Source organism: Puma concolor, chromosome B4, assembly GCF_028749965.1.
Source record: "Puma concolor isolate L17-30 chromosome B4, mPumCon1.1.hap2, whole genome shotgun sequence".
Classification (NCBI taxonomy): Eukaryota; Metazoa; Chordata; class Mammalia; order Carnivora; family Felidae; genus Puma; species Puma concolor.
The window spans coordinates 137,789,625-137,808,352 of NC_141673.1; the positions used below are offsets into that span (position 1 = coordinate 137,789,625).

General features: G+C 42.9%; 1 long non-coding RNA gene across 1 annotated transcript; it reads right to left on the bottom strand.

The window, feature by feature from the left end:
* Window positions 1-323: 323 nt before the first annotated feature.
* On the bottom strand, window positions 324-18,422 carry LOC147579546 (uncharacterized). Its single transcript, XR_015253190.1, has 4 exons — window positions 18,005-18,422; window positions 17,448-17,506; window positions 15,773-15,955; window positions 324-1,420 (listed from the first exon to the last, which is right to left on the bottom strand). It is a non-coding gene; the product is annotated as an uncharacterized LOC147579546 (long non-coding RNA).
* Between the last annotated feature and the right edge of the window lie 306 nt (window positions 18,423-18,728).

Below are 18,728 nucleotides of genomic sequence, written 5' to 3' on the forward strand. Positions count from 1 at the left end.
CCCTCCACGCACCCCTCATGGTGGCATCTTGCCAGAGTTCCTACAGCAGAAAATATTTTGCTGCCTCCAATGGTCCCACCACACCCCATCCAAGGGCACCACATCCACATGTCTTCAAACAACATGGATGACTCCTCGCTGACAACTCTATTCCTGATTCTGAGTTGTACTTTGCCACCTGGGCCCTAGAGCAGCCCTGCTCCTGTCCTTGATTCACACAAAGGCAGCCTTTATATCTTTTACCTACTCTCTTTAGGGTTCAGACATCATCCCCGTGTCCTATCTTGGGAACAAGTGGTATATACCATTTTCTCCCCAGAAATCTGCACAAAATAATGTTTCCCATGAAAGGCTCTTCCTTCATGCACGTCAACTATTGCAAACGCATAGCAGGCAGGGGGACGCTGGGCTGCTATTTTAGCACTCAGCCTAACTTCTACTCTCAGTGTATGCTCTAGTGGAACACAAAAGGATGTCCTCAGACACCCCCCCAAAATTCCCAGTTATATCCAGGGAAGCCTGGTCAGGGAGAGGAGACCCAGGTTCCATCTCAAGATTGTCTTGCTGGTTCCCTACACCTTTGCCATGTAGATGTAAGGTCCGGTCTATCATCCCTCTGCCTCAGGTTCCTATAAACTAGGTCTGGGGAGTCCCTTTCATGAATTGAATAGTTGCCAGGGAGTTTCGGACAATACTTGCAGCCGTCAGTCTACAGTGGGTGCAAATCTCAGTCCTCAAACTAAGATGTACTGAAAAAGGCTAACTTCTTGTTTCCGGTCTAACGTGTAAAGAAGTTAGAAATCATCACTACCATGCTCACAACAAGAAAACAAAAGCTGAGCGAACTAAAGATCAACACGTCTTGTTAGATCCATCAGAAAATTGAGGTCACAAAGCAAACAGCTGTCCCCAGAACTGGAGGGACAGACAGGCAAATACAAAAACTCACAGCTCCTGCAGAGCAGAGGCCCAAAAGCAGAAGCCTGGGGCTGCAGCCAGTATTTGTAGGAACACTTTAAGCTGTAATTGACTAGTTGCTAGAGGCTCAGTGTAGACAGGCTTGAGAATCAGACACAACTCTAATGGGACCCAGTCTTAGGAGTTTGCTCACACTTTTGTGAGTTTTACCTCCAAGAGTCCTGCCAGGTTCTCACTGTAGAGTTCAGAGCAAAATCTCCTATTGCTTCCAAAAGGAGGAAGGGAAAACATTCTATTCTCATTAATGAGGCCTGCCCTTCAAGAGAAATTATTTACCAAAGTCTTACCAGTTGAGGCTTTACCAAAGCCCAAAGGGAGAGAAACATCCAACCCAGGCTCATGGAAAGACTGAGGCCTCAACGAAGGACTACAGGATGCTTGCTATCCCTCATACCTCGCCACCACATCAGTAGGGTTCTTGTATAATAACAGGAGAGTACAGCTTAAAAAAAAAAAAAAAAAGCAAACTTCATGTCCTATTTAAATGTCTTTAGGAAAATCCAAGACAGCGGGGGACATTAAAACAGGAATCTTAGAGGAAATTTTAACCTCTGACACCACAGCTATAGTAAAGAGTAAACACAGCCAACTAGACCTAAAACTCACATCAAAGGCCTACCTGCCTCAGCTCCTCTCACCTGATACATCATATCCGACTTCCAATAAAAAATTACAAGGCATGATGTAAGGCAAAAAAACACAATCTGAAGAGACCAAGCAAGTATCATAACCAGACTCAGATATGGTAGCAATTTGGGGATTGTGAAACTGAGAATTTTTTTTTAATGTTTATTTATTTTTGAGACAGAGGGAGACCGAGCATGAGTTGGGGAGGGGCAGAGAGAGAGGGAGACACAGAATCTGAAACAGGCTCCAGGCTCCAAGCTGTCAGAACAGAGCCCGACGCGGGGCTCGAACTCACAGACCATGAGATCATGACCTGAGCCGAACTAGGATGCTTAACCAACTGAGCCACCCAGGCACCCCTACAGAGATTGAGAATTTAAAAGAACTATGATTCATATGCTAAGGGCTCTAACCAGAGATCCTCAGAGAAACTCCAAGAACACCAAACAGATATACCTGGATACAGTGTTATTTGAAATTGGACTTGAATTTGTTGTAAATGCAGACTGCATACTTTAGGACAACCACTAAAAAAGGTTAAAAAAAAAAAGGTATAATTGATATGTTAAGAGAAGAGAAAAAAATCGTACAAAATGTTCAATTAAAACCAGAGAAGGCATTCAAAAAGATATATGCCTCCCGGGACACCTGAGTGACTCAGTTAGTTAAGCATCTAACTTCAGCTCAGGTCATGATCTCACGGTTCATGGGCTCAAGCCCCATGCCGGGCACTGTGTTGACAGCTCAGAGCCTGGAGCCTGCTTCGGATTCTGTGTCTCCCTCTCTGCCCCTCCTCCGCTCATATTCTGTCTCTCTCTCAGAAAATAAATAAATATTCTTAAAAATGTTTTAAAGATATATGCATCCCTATGTTCATTGCACCATTATCTGCGAGCGCCGAGATATGGCAGCAATCTAAGTATCTAGCAATAGATGCGTGTATAAATAAAATGTGATGTGTGTAATGGAATACTACTTACCCATAAAAAGGAATGAAATCTTGCCATTTGTGACAACACAGATGGACCTGGAGGATATTATGCTAAGTGAAATAAGGCAGACAGAGAAAGACAAATACCATATGATTGCACATATATGCAGAATCTAAAAAACAAAATAAATGAACAAAACAAAACAGAAACAGACCATTAATACAGAAAACAAATTGGCGCTTGACAAAGGGGACAAGGGTAGAGGGATAGGTGAAACAGGTCAAAGGGATTAAGAGGTAAAAACTTCCAGTTATAAAAAATATGACTGGGGGATACAAAGTGCAGCATACAGAATATAGTCAATAATATTATAATAATGCTGTATGGTGACAGGTGGTAGCTATACTTGTGGTGATCAATTCATAATGTATATAAATGTTGAATCACTATTTTGTACACCTGAAATAATATTGTATCTCAACTATACTTCAATTCAAAAAATAAAAAATAAAACAGACAAAACAGAAAAAGGGCAGAAGTGGGGAAAAAAGAAAAAAGAAAGAACCAAGGGTGATGAGGCATTGAATAGAAAACAGTTAAAAACATGGTCAATACTAAAGCAACTGTAATAATAACTTTAAGTGTGAATGGTCTAAATATACCAATGAAAAGACAGAGAGTGACAGAGTGAATAAAAAAAAAAAAGACCCACCCAATTACATGCTGTCTACAAGAAACCCACTTGAAATACAACAATACAGATACATAAAAAGTAAATAGATGGAGAAGAAATTGGAACCCTTCTATACTTCTGGTATAAATACAAAATAACGCAGCTGCTATGGAAAACAGTTGCCAGTTCCTAAAAACTTGAGCATAAATTACCATATGATCCAGCAATCCCACCTCAAGGTTTATACCCAAAAGAATTGAAAGCAGGGACCCAAACAGATACCTGTATATCCATGTTCATAGCAGCATTTTTCCCAAGAGCCAAAAGGTAGAAACAACCCAGATGTTCATTAATGGATATATGGATAAACAAAATGTGGCATACTCATACAATGAAATGTTATTCATCCTTAAAAGTGGAATGAAATTCTGATACAACATGGATAAAACTTGAAAACGTTATAAGTAAAAAAAAAAAGTCAGACAAAAGGACAAACATTGTACAATTCCATTTACATGTGGTACTCAGAATAGGCAAATTCATATAGACAGAAAGTAGGATAGAGGGCTGCCAGCAGGGGGGGGAAGTTATCATTAAATGGTCAGAGTTTCTGTTCCCAGGTTCTGGACATGAATAGGAGTGAAAGTTACACAATAATGCGAATGTACTTAATGCCATTGAATTATACATATAAAAACGGTTAAAATGGCAAAATTTGTGTTGTATATTTTTTACCACAGTAAAAAAAAAATTAAGAAAAGGAATACAAAAAGACATATCATGCTACCACTTATCAAAAAGAAAACTGGAGTAGCTATTTTATTTTCAGAATTGAGAGCAAGAAAAATTATCAGGGATAAAGAGGAGAATTATGTAATGATAAAAGGGTCAATTCTCCAAGAAGACATAACAGTTCTTAATGTGTATGTGTATGTGCCTAACGCAAGGCATCAAAATACATGAAGCAAAAACCGATAGAACTACAAAGTGACATAAAAAATCCACTATTATAGATGGAGACTTTGACGCTCCTCTGTCAAGAAATGTTCAGATCCAACAGGCAGAAAATCAGTAAAGATACAGTTGACTGAAAATCACCATCAATCAACTTTATGTAATTGACATTCATAGAGTAACTTCATCCAACAACAGCAGGGTATGCATTCTTCTCAAGCTCACATGGAACATTCACCAAGAGACCATATTCTGGGTGAAGAAAATGTCAAAATATGCTCTCAGACCACAGTGGAATTATACTAGAGATCAACAAAGATAACTGGAAAAACACAAAATACGTGGAGATTAAACAACACAGTCCAGAATAACACAAGTCAAAGAAGAAGACAAAAGAAAAATTTTTTAATGTTTTGAAGAAAATGAAAATACAACCCACAAAATTTGTATGCACAGTGAGAGCAGTGCCTACAAGGAAATTTTTAGTATGAATGCATACATATATACATATATATACATATATATGTATGCATTTATATATATATATAAGTGATCAAGCTTCTACTTAAGAAAACTAGAAAAGGTAGAGCAAATCACATCCAAAAGTAAGCAGAAGAACAGAAATAATAAAAATTAGGGGAGAAATCAGTGAAATTGGGAACAGAAAAACAAGAGATAAAATCATGCAAACCAAAAGGTAGTTCTTTGAAAAGATCAATAAAATTGGTAAACTCCTAGTCATGCTAATCAAGAAAAAAAGAGAGAAGACACAAATTACTAATATAAGAAATGAAAGAAAGAGTGGATATCATCACCAAAGATCCCATGGACATTAAAAAGATAATAAAGGAATAGTATACACTACCATATACCCACAAATTTGATAACTTAGATGAAATGGACCAATTCCCTAAAAGACAGAGTCTACCACAACTCATACAAGAAGAAATAGACAATCTGAATAGGCTTCTATTAAAAAATGATTCAATAATTAATAATCTTCCAAAACAGAAAGCACCAGGCCCAGATAGTTTCACTGGTGAATTTTACTACACTTTCAAGGAGCAAATCATACTATCTACCATCTGTTCTAGAAAATAGAAGGAACACTTCCTAACTATTCTATGAGATTCACCTAACACCAAAACCAGACAAAAACATTACAAGAAAATTACAGACCATTATCTCTCAAGAACATAGATACAAAAATCTTCAACCAAATATTAGCAAATCAAATCCAACAGTGTGTGAAAAGAATTATAGGGGCGCCTGGGTGGCGCAGTCGGTTAAGCGTCCGACTTCAGCCAGGTCACGATCTCGCGGTCCGTGAGTTCGAGCCCCGCGTCAGGCTCTGGGCTGATGGCTCAGAGCCTGGAGCCTGTTTCCGATTCTGTGTCTCCCTCTCTCTCTGCCCCTCCCCCATTCATGCTCTGTCTCTCTCTGTCCCAAAAATAAATAAACGTTGAAAAAAAAAAAATTAAAAAAAAAAAAAAAGAATTATATACCACAACATAACCCAAGTGAAATTTATTCCAGGTATGCAAGGCTGGTTCAACATTCAAAAATCAATTAATATATTGATTGTCTCATCAATAGGCTAAAGATATTATAGATAGATAGGTAGGTAGGTAGATAGATATAGATATTATATATATATATATTATAAATAGCTTTTATGCTTAATTACATAAATATAATAAAGGACTGTCACCACAGAGGAAAAAACCAACTGATCCTGTCCAGTAGAGTCAAGGAATGCATCATAGAGGAAGTGACAGTGTAACCAGGTCTTGAGAAATGAGTAGAATTTCTCCAGGGAAAGGTGGTTTAGGGAAAAGGGGCACTTGAGCAAAGATAGCATAGCAGGAAGGTAGTCAGGTATGGCTAGTGTGTGATGTGGACAGTGTGGAAAATCTCTGGAATCCTTTGTCTCTCATACCTAGCTACTTTGCCCACCTGCAAATCCCAGATTTCTCCAAGAGGCATTTCTTAACAACCTTTCCTACTCTGCATCCTGCCAGGGTCAAGCGCAATGACAAAATAATCTTTATAAACCCGACATTGCCTTGACATGTCAAAGCCAATTGACTCTAGCTCCATTTATGTAATGGTAAATATCACTGGTCTTTATTTGTCAAATAGCTGGAAATTTCAGTCACCTCCTCCTGCCCCTGTAGCTAGTTAATGGTTAGTTTCTAATTGCTGCCTCATGTTGTCTGGCAGGAGGTTCCATATGACTCAGGGCTTTACTGAGTATGACATTCCAAGAGGTCACTGGAGAGACACTCCCCCTGAACGTGACCCCGGGCACACACGCTGTGAGCACAAGCAGACAAGAGGAGAGATCCTCTCCCTTCTAAGTATTCAGGCAGCAATGAAATTTCTGAAAAAGAAAAGAAGGAACCAAGACACGTGTTGCTTATATGTATGGAAAGGGAAAAATAAAATCTGTTCACCCACTTTTATATGAGCAGATGCCATTTTCGAAGGTGGCTAGAAACCCCTGCACAGCTGCACAGAGAAGAACATTCCCATCTTTACAAATGTCTAAAAATGTGCATAGGCGGTTTGGTATTTGGCCATTAATGTTCCTGAGATAATACTATACATGATAGGGTTAAGCAAGAGTTGTCATTTCAAAAAGAAGACACAAGAGGGGCACCTGGGTGGCTCAGTCAGTTAAGCATCTGACTGCGGCTCAGGTCATGATCTCACAGCTTATGAGTTCAAGCCCCGCATCGGGCTCTGTGCTGACAGCTCGGAGACTGGAGCCTGCTTCAGAGTCCGTGTTTCCCTCTCTCTGCCCCTTCCCCACTCACACTCTGTCTCTCTCTCTCTCTCTCAAAAAATAAACATTAAAAAAATTAAAAAAAAAAAAGAAGATACAAGATATTTTGAATGTTCATGTATACCTACACACAGAATTTAAATTTGTGTAAATATCATGTATATCATGGCACATCTTCAGTCAAATGGAAAAGCTTTACAGAATAAAAGCAATAAAAAGATATGGCTTTTGCATTATTACAATCTTATGTAAGTCCATGACCAGCTTACGAATGATAGCAATAACAACCGAACTTGATTAAGCAATTAGTGAATAACAGACTGTGCTTAGAGCTTCATGCATTTCTTCACAACAGCCCTACAACAGCAGTCGTGCTATTATCCCATTTTACAGATGAGGAACAGAGGTCTGCATTCGATCAACCAGGAGGTGATAAAGTCAGGCCCCAAATTCTAGTCTGGATTTAAATCTTTATTTTAACCACCCCCCTACTGTCTCCTTGAAATGGCTGCTTTACATCTATTCAGTCACTAACCAAGCCTTTATCAAGTATGCATACATGAACACTGTGCTAAACACAGTGGATAAAAATGTGTCTAAAACGCCATCTGCCCTCAGCAAACTGTTGGTCTAGTAGTTGGTATAATTTTTTACCTTGAACATTACTATGCAGAAAGCAGCTTTATTCATAAGAGGAAAAAAAAACAGGAAATAAATGTCCTTCAGTGTACAAATGGATAAAATAAACCACGGTGCACCCGTATCATGGAATACCATCCAGCAATACATAACATGCAACATCATGGACGGATCTCAAAGGAATGAGGCCAAGAGAAAAAAGTCAACCAAAAGCTTAAACACTGTGCAATTCCATTTACGTAACAATATTGAAATAACAAAATTACAGAGCTGGAGAACAGGCTAGTAGTTGCCTGGGGTTAGGAATGGGAGGTGGGGGAGGAGGGGCAGCATGAGGTGGCTATGTTGATGGAACTGATGGACATCAGTAAGTTATAAGAATCCACACACGTGATAATATTGCATAGAACGATTCACACACACACGAATGCATATAAAACAGGGGAGTCTGGATAAGCTCTGCAGACCTATGTCAACACCCTGGTGGTGATACTGTACTGTAGTCATGTAGGATGCTACCATTAGGGGAAGCTGGGTGAGGAACACAAGGACCCTCCCCTCACCACCACCACCCACCCCCCGCCCCCGGGTATTTTGTTCTGCAACTCCCCTGAATCTACAATGATTTCAAAATTTTTTTAAAAATTTAACTAACGTGCAAGTATTTCTCCCTTTTTGGAGACTATTTAACTCCAGCAGTAGCTGCAACATCTCTGCCCTTGCCTTGAGGCCATTGCCCTAAGAAAGCAAAGATTTTGTGGGTCCTTGGCAGAATTCAAATTGAGATCATTATAGTCAATGGTTAAATCAGCCATTAACATGCAATGAAACTGCCAGCAGGTACATGGCAATCCCATAGACAGAGATGTTTGTCTGTTTGTTTGTTTGCTAAACAGATCCACAACCCCATTTTGGACTTTTATACATTTTCTAAAGTATGATCTAAAACACATTATGACTCATACATACAAATAAGTAACAGGTCCCTCTATTCCTCTGTCCTTCTTTTTGAAGAATTATCCTCTTTGCTATCTATACACAAAACATGCCCCCCGAATCTGATTCAAAGGACAAAAATCCCACAAAATTAAGGTAGCATTTGGCTGACTATCTACTCTGAGTGACCAAAGGCTTTTCTTAGGTGGGCAGAAGTCTTGGCCCTCTTTTTTATCAAAATCTTCTAGTTCCTTAATAGCCTGTATTTTTATGCACCCCATTTTGTCAAATACAAGATGCCAGGAATTTTAAGAGACACCCTGATTTTGGAAATATTCAAGCATAAACAAGGTGTGTCTTAGCATCAGTGGAACACTGTGAATAGTCCACCCAAAGGCCTCCAAAATTCCATCCGTACATCTCCACATGTAACCTCTGCGTTTATTTCAAGAACAGGACCCTTCCTATGCCATAAAGAAAATGTTTCTATTTGTGGTGATGTAATCCCTCCGTTCAAACTACAAGGTCCAAATAGAGGCTTCCTTTCTGAAAGATAAGAACCTGTAAGGGAAGGGGAGAGTGTGGTTATTTGCATGGATGAGATGAGCTCATGTGAAACTGCCCGGCGACACCAGTGCCTGGGATCAGCCGTGTGTGAGTGAAGACCAGCTGACTGGAGGCCCATGATTCATCCACCACTGACTCCATCACAAGGGCAAGGATGCAGTTCCTGAGATAGATAATCAGCTACTTCCTGCCTGTGTGGGTCCACAGGAAGACTCGGCTGAGTCACACAACAATAACTGGGGTAGCTCTGCTGAGTCACAGGCCAGCCATGCAGAGAAGTCTTCTGGAGTAAGCACTGTGGTGCTTACAACTGAGAGGGGACCACTTCCACGAACAACATGGGCCCTACCACCGTGACAACAGAGAGGAGGAGGGTGTGGCATGACCACCAGCCCCTGACACCCAGTCCCCAAGGCCCACCTGGACGGTTAGTGGGACAAGGCAAGAAGCCACAGACTTCAGCCTCCAAGAGAAATTAGTCCAGAGTCACCCAATCACAGATCTCCAAAGGTCCCAGACATCGGCCAGTCCGGGAATATGTACACTTGGATGAAAATAAAATCCTTGCTCCGCTAACCAGCAACGGATATCTAGCATCTTAACTATGAGTGTAGGCATCATGCCACATCAGCAGCCCTGTGTCTGCCACCAATAAAAACCATAACCTGGTCACAATCCATTATGGTTGTTGCATATCTTGAAATAGCATTCACCCTTCATCTCTACTTAAAATTTATGATTCTTTTAGACTTGCCGCTCTCTCTTGGTATTGAATCCATTATTAAAGTAGCACCTACGTTCCTCTTCACAAATGTTTGGTATTTTGATAACTGTATTTCAGTAAACATTCTTATAGCTTGATGTATTATTTTTTACATGTAAGCATTATTGTGAGAAGGGATCCAGGGTTAACCTTAGACCACCGAAGAGGTCTGTGGGAGGAAAAAGCATAAAGACATCATAGAAGCTTGCTGGGGTTGCTGTGGGAAAGGACCACAGACTGGTGGCTTACACAACAGAACTTTGTCCCATCACCTGGAGACTGAAAGTCCAAGATCAAGGTTTCGGCTGGGTTGGTTCCTTCTGAGGCCTCTCTTCTTGGCCTATGGACAATGCGTTTGTTCACATCACCTTCCTCCTATGTGGGTCCCTATGTCCAAATTTCTCCCCTCTCTCAGGACACGAGGCATGTTGAATTAGAGCCCACCCTAATCACCTCATTTTAACCTCATCACCTCTGCAGAGACCCTGTCTCCAACTAAGGTCATATGCTGGGGTCTTGGGGATTAGGACTCCAACACATGGTTTTTGGGGGGACACAATTCAACCCTTAAGAGACACATACTGTCATGCAATCTCCATGCTTTCTTCGTGAGGAGCCTCAGGCCCAGAACAGTGGAGAAACTAACAAAATTGCCAGCAGAACACAGACTCCCCAATGCCTCGTTCAGGACTTACAGTGCTCTGTAAACCAGAAAGGACTGCAGTTGTAGGTTCAATGGCAATCTCTCCCTGGCAGACACTCTCAGAAGCGTGCAAGGTCCATCCGAATGCAAAACTTTTCATCTACTAGGCAGCCAGCTCTTTGGCCTCAGAGAAGGAACAGGAGCTGCTGGTGATACAATTTCATTACTTTCCTCTGGAAGCTGCTTCCAGTCTCATCTTTAATTTTTGTAGCAGTTGGATCGCCCGTATCAGGCATATACAGTGGTGGGCAACGGGGCCCAGGGGGTCCACTTGCGGTCTCCAAGAAAATGCCTACAGCCTTGATGGCACTTACTGCACAGAAGACATTTGAACACTGTAGGAAAATCGGAAATTTCACCATTTCTCTCTGAGAGACTCTCTGATAAATCTTGACCTCAGACCTAGTAACCAAATCTGAAATCCCGTCCGCCCCGCCATCTGACCCTGTTCTCAAGAGAGCTGAAATGGACTCTTTCCACCTAGCTGTGGATATGCACAAATCCAAGATATGGAACCGGTCCAATGGAAACCAGTCAAAGCAGAGAGCTGCTGGGGTCCACACAGACATATTTCAATACACCAGCTAGAATCCATAAATCTGATCGTCATTCAGGGTTTACTTAAGAAACCACCAGGGCACCTGGGTGGCTCAGTTGGTTGAGCATCTGACTTTGGCTCAGGTCATGATCTCATGGTTCATGGGTTTGAGTCCCGGGTCAGGCTGTGCGCTGGCAGCTCAGACTCTGGAGACTGCTTCAGATTCTGTGTCTCCCTCTCTCTCTGCCCCTCCCCTGCACATGCACTCACTCACGCTCTCTCTCTCTCTGTCAAAAATAAATGACATTTTAAAAGGAAGGAAGGAAGGAAGGAAGGAAGGAAGGAAGGAAGGAAGGAAGGAAGGAAGGAAGGAAGGAAGAAAGAAAGAAAGAAAGAAAGAAAGAAAGAAAGAAAGAAAGAAACCAGCACACCCATGTCTCACTGAGGCATTCAGAATGATCATCTCCACTTGGCAGCTTGAAGTCAAGGCAGGGAACAGGGGATCTTATTGCCTGCAGGTCCTAAAGTGACATCTGGGACACTAATCATCTCTGAACAATGCCCCCATCAGCCATTTACCAAACCGTACCAGGCTGGTTACAGCCCCCACATTGCATGAACTTGGCACTTGGCATTTCTTCATCACATACTAAATACAAACACAGCAGTAATGAAGCATATAACAGCCGCGTCCCTCCCTGTCTTCCCTGCTAGAGGCCAGGGGCCGCTGTGCGTCTTTCCCACCGCCATATTCTCGGTGCTAAGCACGGATTCCCACACGTGGCCAACACCGATCAATATTTGTTCAGCAGACAAACAAATGCCTCTCCCACTTTCACACCCACCTCTCCGATAGCCTGTGCCCTTTTGTGGCACTCTCTGCCCTTCAGGGTGACCCAAGTTCATTTAAATTCAGCTTTAAAAATATGCCCAGAGTATGGGAGCAAAAAGGCCACTACAACCTGCCTCACAGACCCACCCATTGGACGGGGCCCTGTGGCGGTGTGGGGTGACCGGATCCCGGCTGCTCTACTGAACACTCCCTGTCTGTCAAGGGTCGAATGTAGACTGCCTCATTCATTCTGCACAGTGACTTTATTTGAAGGACTCACAGGCTAAGGGTTGAACATCTTAGGTGAGGTCACACGGCTGGAGGGTATTTGTGGCATAATAGGAAATACATTTGGTCTCTGTCCCCTATTCCCAGGGCAGAACTCCTAAAACCCTTGGAATTTCCTGAGTAATAGGAATGTCCTTCGTTTCTCACAAGGAGCCCCTTTGGACCTCACCTGAGTTTATGCCAATGAGGTCACACATTAGCATAAACCCACACACAGGTGGGGTCCCTAGATGGCCTCAGGATGGGGCTTTCAGGGTGGGGAGATTCCAGCCCTACCCCCTGAGCCCTCCATAGAGCGCTGGGGGCTACAGAAGAACAAGACCACCTTCTGGGTTGGTGATGGCGGAGAGGTGCGGGGAGAGGGGCACCGCCAGGGAGCAGGGGAGCTCCACACCCCGTCCCATAGGCCCTGCGCATCTCCTCCCTCTGACTCCTCCTGACCTGGCGTCCTTTATGATGAGCCCGTAACAGCACCTGAGTTCTGTGAGCCACTTCAGCCAATTACCAAACCAGGGGAGGCCGACTCCCCCCACAGTGTCACCAGAGGGTCAGAAGTACAGGTAACAAGCTGGTATCCTGCGCCTGGTGTCTGAAGGAGGGCGACAGTCGTGTGGGAATAAGCCCTTACCCCATGAGGTCTGCGCTAACCCCAGGCATATAGCGTCAGAAGTTAACTGAATCAGCAGACACCTAGGGGGTGTGAGACAAGAGGTTGTTGGCCGGGACAAAAGCCCACATGTGGGGTCAGATGTGTTCCGTTCAGTCGGTATCGAACCAGGACTGGAGCTCAGATACGGCTGATTCAAACACTGCGTTCATCGGTGAGGCGTGCAGCCTATGTGGAGGTGGCTTTGTGATTTCCAAAGACCGACTGGCTTCCCAGCCCCTCTCTAAGCACCGCGACCATGCCCTTCACCCTGCCATCCCACAGCCATGTCTACATTTGACTTCTTGCCCCTTGGCTCCCAAGCTCCTAGCAGGCTGCCTTCAGAGTCCCTCGGTGACCAGAGGACTTCCCCAGACTATCACACAGGCACCAGGAAATCAATGAAAAGATGACACTTTTTTTTGCAGTCTTCAGCCCTGTCTTCTAGGTGCCACAGACAGTGCTGACATGTAGAGCCCCAAAACCAGACGCAGCAGCAATCACGACCAGACCCTCTGTTCCCTTGGCTGATCAGCAAGTGGCCAGAGAGGTCTCCTATTTCCTGAAAATCCCCGTGCCCCCTACTGTACCCAGGTAGATCCTCACTATAATGCCAGCAGTTAAAAAGAAGAAGAAGAAGAAGTGAACAAATACAGAAAAGAGATTTTTCAACCACACAGCCTCCTTGGCTACCTTAGCAATTGCATCGCACGGGTGTTTCCAGGAGAATTTGTTTAAATTCTAAACACGTGCTCCCTTCGCACTGGAAACCAGGTTCCAGACGGTGGACGTGGCTGAATACTAATTACTTGTAGCCAAGGACACTCAAAGACCAATCTTTCCCTTTTTTCCTAATTTGAATCATCTGTTCCTAAAGCTTCTTGCCCAACCCACTTCTCAGAAAACAAGTTAATAAACAGGCAAAACCGACAGTTGGGATGAAATTAATGAAATTAACAAGCTTTCCTCTCCTTCCTTCGTTTATGTGACAAATATTTATTGGGTGCTTCCTCTCCCCAGGCAGCGGGCTAAGAGTGATGAGCAAACACAGGCACCGTGCCTGCCCCGGGGGCTGACTTCTAGCAAGAAAGCAGACATGAAGGAAATAATCACACCAATAAATGCAGAACTGCAACTTTGGGAGCCCCCTGGGAGAGAGAGGTGCGGTCTAATGAGTGCATGTCACAGGGATTTGAGCTGGTCCTCAGGCTGGGAAGATGGCCCTGAGGACATGACAGCAGATGCATCAGGAGTTGGCCAGCAGGGGGAAGAGGGACACTTACGAGGCAGATGGAAACAGCAAGTGCAAGGGAAGTTCCAAGGGAAAGGATCATGGCCAGGTCAAGGGAGCTTCAGAAAGTCAGTATGACCGGAGGAGTAAGTGGTCTAAGATGAGGCCAAGGAGGCGGCCAAGGGCCAGGCCACCTGATGAACAGTGAGCTGTGCTGAGCAAGGTTGTCACCAAGCCCAAGAGCCACAGGAACCATGGAAGGACTTTGATCACTGGGATGACACAATCAAACTGTCACTTCAAAAATGTTACTTTCGTGGTGGCATCATAAGTAATATCAGCTGTACTGTACTTTTCGTATGAAATAGGAAAAAGTAGGAATTGTTATCTCCTCTGGAGATGACAGTCCTGACACACGGAGAAGGAAAGCAACTTGCCTGGTCATAGCATATGAGGGGCTAAACCATGGGACCCTTGTCCCATGTTCCCAAATCTCTAAACATCCATTCTTTTTTAAAAGTAGGTCAGGAGCACTTGGGTGGCTCAGTTGGCTGAGCATCCTACTCTAGATTTCGGCTTAGGTCATGATTCCAGCATCATGGACTTGAGCTCCATGTTGGGCTCTGCGATGAAGGTGCAGCGGGCTTGAGATTCTCTCTCTCCTTCTGCCCCTCCCCTATTCTCTCTCGCTCTCGCTCTCAAATAAAAAATAAAATAAAGTAGATTAAAAATCTGTCAATAGTCACATTCTGTGACCCTCTCAACTTATGCATCTGACATGCTGATTTCTGAAGTTGTGTGGGTGTAAAGGACTCAGCCAGTGGCCAGAAATACAAGCCACCTGATGTCGACTTCTAAGAGTGGTTAAGCTTTACTTCCTCTTCTCTCCACACACTGGATCTATTTCTCCACTCTAAGTCACCCCCAACTTCTTAAATGCAATGCCTTGCTCCTAGCACAGGCCATGTTCACTGCACTGCCAGCATGGCCTTGTCACCACAGATAAAACAGACCCGGAGTCTTGGAAATGAAAAGGAAATGTCATGTGTTATTCCCTAAGACAAGTCTAAATCGTTCTGGACCATTGAGCAATAAACAGTGAGAGAAAGACCCAGGGGCTCCAGTGAACAAGCACGAACAGTTAAATGCTTCATATGCTCAAGGAGATAAAATACAAGACTGAACAATTCAGCAGAGAAATGGAAATTATTTCTTTTAAAAAGAACCAGCAAACGTGGCAGTTCTTTAGGGTCCACTGGGACCTTTGCCTGTGGAGAGGCTGTGTAGCCTCTACCAAATACCCTCCAAGCAGGGGAACTGCTTCTCCCCGTGTGGCCCACGGACCCCTCACACCTCACTGACTGTTCCTGGGGATTTGCCCTTCCTTCCCACCAGAGCACCACCAGGTACTGGTCTCTGGAATTTCTGACTCTGCAGTCCACTGTTTATAGAATCCTAATGGTATTGAAACCCTCTCCTTTCTCCCCATTAATGGTTTTGGGGAACAGATTTCTTGTTCAGTCCCTTGTGTTTCCACTCTTTCTCTTTCTCTCCAGCTACTTTTGGGGGGAGTGCTTTGCTGCACTCTCCCCCCTTTCTCTGTCCTCTCTCCATAAAAACAGCTGCTTACCCTCCATGGCTTCTCTCTCCCCCAGTTTACCTCTCCACGCCACTTACCTGCCAAGTTCTGTGGCCCAAGTTATGCACATTGTTGTGTCAATCCTCAGATCAGTTTCCTAGGTGTGTAAGATGGTTTGGTGCTGATCTAGCTGTATTTCAGGGACGGGAAAAGCCAAGGATTTCCATGCTGCTCCGCCATCTTGGCCCCCAAATTAAAAAGATCCAATGGAAGTTCTAGAACTGAAAATACGGTATCCAAAATTAAGAGTGCTATGGACAAGTTCAAGAGAAAATTAGAAAACTAAAATATACAGGGGGGAAGATAAAGCATAATAATAAGGCACCGAGCAGCAAAAACATGGAAAGCACAACAGAGCAGCTAACAGCAATAGAGTACACGCTGAGAATGTCTAGGGTATGTGCTTATGAAAGTCTAGAAGGATAGAAGAGAATGAGGGGAAAGTGATATGAAAGAAATAATGGATGAGCAATTTCCAAAAATGGTGAAGATCAAATCGCAAAGTCAGAAAACCCTAAGAATTCCAGCAGGATAAACAAACAAAAGAAACCTACCCCCAGGCACATCATAATAAAACTATTGAAAGTCAAAGACAAAAGGGATATCTTGAACACAACAAGAGGAAAAAGGCATATTATATTAAAAAGACCTAAAATAAAATGTCCACAGACTTCTCAACAGAAGACAACAGAATGGTACCTTTAAAGTGCTTAGGGAAAGCACGTATATACAAAGTCAGGAATAAAAAAGCAATAGCACTGCCAATCCTACGTGTATTAAAAATATACTACTACAAATCGCTCCTTAGCCTTTTGGCTAAGATCAAGTGTAAAATACCCTATGAAGGTATTATAAACAACCCTATGAAAGGTTAGATGGATGGTCAGATTACCAGAGAAATAAAACTTACTCAAACTGTCACAATAAAGTAGAAAATATAGTCATGTTACTATGAAAGCAATTGAATCCATAACTTAACCCCCCCCCCAAAAAAAAAGTCCTGGTCTGGATGAATTCACTGGGCATTCCAATAAACACTCAAAACAGAAATAATGTAACTCTTACACAAACTCTTTCCAAGAAGGAAAAAAAGCAATCTAAAATTTGTGGGGTCTTAAATTTTTTATTTATTTATTTATTTAGAGACAGAGACAGCGTGAATAGGGGAGGGGCAGAGAGAGAGGGAGAGAGAGAAAGAATCCCAAGCAGGCTCCACACTGTCAGCGCACAGCCCAACACGGGGCTCGAACTCACGAAACTGTGAGATCATGACCTTAGCCGAAACCGAGAGTCGGACGCTTAACCGACTGAGCCACCAGGTGCCCCTCAAACTTGGTTTTTTGATGATGATCCCAAACCTCTTAAGAATATTACAAGAATGGAAACTTTCAGACCATTCTTACTCATGAACACAGACATAAAAGTGTAAACAAAAGAAGGGTAAACCAAATCGAACAATATAGAGAGAAATTAATACATTATAGCCAAGTTAGGCTCATCCCAGGAATGCTGGGTGTATGTAACATTCAAAAACCAGTCAGTCAGAATCATGTGACATCTCAATAAACACAGAAAAGGCATGAAACTCGACATACATTCGTCAATTAAAAACCTAAGAATAGAAGCTAACTCTTTGCTTTTATGTTTAAAAAGCGACTACAAAAAAACAGTATTGGTTAAACAACAAAAAAAAGGACACACTTTCCTTCTGACCTGAGGAATGATGAAAATTCCCACTGTCATCACTTCTACTCAATGCTGTACCGGAGGGCCTAACAGCAGTAAATCAAGAAAAATGGAGAAAGGATAGAATTGGAAAGAAAGAAGGAAAACGGTCATCATTCTCTGAGTACGTAATTGGTTTATGTAAAATGCCAAAACAAAACAAAATTGCAGATGAGGTATTAAGAGCTAGTAAGTGGATTTAACAAGGTCTGGAGGTACATAGATAGGTTTTTAAAAAGCAATTATTATTTCTACATAACCACAGTAAATAATTAGAAAATCAAATTTTGAATATACCTTTAACCTTTTATGTTTGATCTTTCTGAATGTGTCACCCAGTCCAAAAATAATAATAATAATAATAATGGTTTTGATTAAACAGTCCTTTGTTGTGGAAAGAGAAAATTTTCACAATAGCATCAAACACACACACGTCCTAATCTGTACTATAAGAGCAGCCACTTGAGTTTAAAACTCTCCATACGACCTCCCCAAAACAAGATCATCAAGGAGTGAAAATAAACCACACATGCCTTCAGCATTACCAGAATCTGGAGGAACTCCAAGTTATGCAGAGAAATACACACTTAATGGCAACAAAGATATCACTGGAGCTCTGCTGGGGCTTCAAGACCTTGGGGGTAAAGAGTGGGGAGGGGAGTCTTAAGAAAATCCTTGAAGAATAGGAGTCCTATAAACTGTGCAGTCACCCAGGGCTCTGTGCTCAGAAGGACCTGCCCTTGGTTTAAAGCTCTGTTGCCACCATCTTGAAATTCTCACAATTTTATCTTCCAACCGATGCCATCACGCATGGGAGTTCAGGGAGGTTCAAAGCGAGTGCACAGAAAGTGTGTTATGCCTGCAGCTGGGTAAGTGAGAGAAGAGCCCCAGGAGACCATGCTTTGTTTGACCTTGAACTACTTTGACTGCACACAGAAGGCTGTGCATCCTAGAAAAGGGCAACGACCAAGGAGCTTGAACATCATCTTTCTTCCCTCCAGTCGCCACATATGCTAAAAATAATGACATAGAAGGAAGGGGAAAGACCAACAGCCCAGAGTGTCTTTTCTTCTCAGTCCTTCTTCCCTCATCAGTAACCCAAAGGGAGCAAGTGTTGGTAGAATGTGGGCATATCAAGAAGTGAAATAGGGGTGCCTGGCTGGCTCAGTTGGTTGGGTGTGGGACTCTTGATTTCAGCTCAGGTCATGATTTCACAGAGTCCCACATCCTGCTCCATGCTGATAGCATACAGCCTGCTTGGGATTCTCT